Source organism: Octodon degus, unplaced genomic scaffold (assembly GCF_000260255.1).
Source record: "Octodon degus isolate 3935 unplaced genomic scaffold, OctDeg1.0 scaffold00018, whole genome shotgun sequence".
Classification (NCBI taxonomy): Eukaryota; Metazoa; Chordata; class Mammalia; order Rodentia; family Octodontidae; genus Octodon; species Octodon degus.
Genome location: NW_004524594.1, coordinates 17,356,996 through 17,357,695, shown reverse-complemented (window position 1 = coordinate 17,357,695; position 700 = coordinate 17,356,996). Strand labels below are relative to the sequence as shown.

Genomic DNA, 700 nt, shown 5'->3' with positions numbered 1-700 from the left:
TGTTTTAAGCCATTACTTTCACCTTTAGAGCTGTAATTCTCAAAATCAAAATCTGAAACCAAGCAAGACAATACAAACACACAAGGAAAAGCCTGAGCCAGCTAAAGAACAGAAATGTCAGTGGAGCTTAAGACTCCATTGTTCATTTGTAGTTAGAAAACAGGTGAACTTGTGGCTATAAAGCACCTGTCTGCCAAGAAGCTCAACCACAGACCACCTCATGCCAAGAGCCAAAGAGCCAAGCATACCTGCATTTGTACACCTCTCAGCGTGGGTGGTTACAGCAGGCCAAGAATTTATCAGGGCATGAAAGGTTTGGAATACAGTCGTGAGGTCTAAGATTTCTTTTAAGCACTTAGACCGTCTGCCAGACCACAGACGGCACTACACGGTCCCAGGGAACTGCTTTCGTGAAGACCAGGTTCTCCCGGCGCAGTGCAGTTGGGTGAGCTGCCGACTCTAGAGGACAGACCCACCTGGAGTCCAAGGTTGGAGAGGTCGCTGCAGGGTCTGTCATTTTGAGACAGGGTCTGTCTCACTATGCAGTTTAGGCTGGCCTTGAACTCACTTTGTAGTCCAGGCTGGCTTCAAATTCCCAGAAATCCTTCTGCCTAGGCCCCCTGAGTTCTGGGATTATCCCAGCAATCCTTCTGCCTCGGCCCCCTGAGTTCTGGGATTATCCCAGCAATCCTTCTGCCTC

At 49.0% G+C, this 700-nt stretch overlaps 1 protein-coding gene across 3 annotated transcripts in view; it reads left to right on the top strand.

Moving 5' to 3' along the window:
* The window catches only part of Cars (cysteinyl-tRNA synthetase), a 59,877-nt gene that overhangs the window by 28,243 nt on the left and 30,934 nt on the right, over window positions 1–700 (top strand). The gene's annotated exons all lie outside the window — the stretch shown is intronic.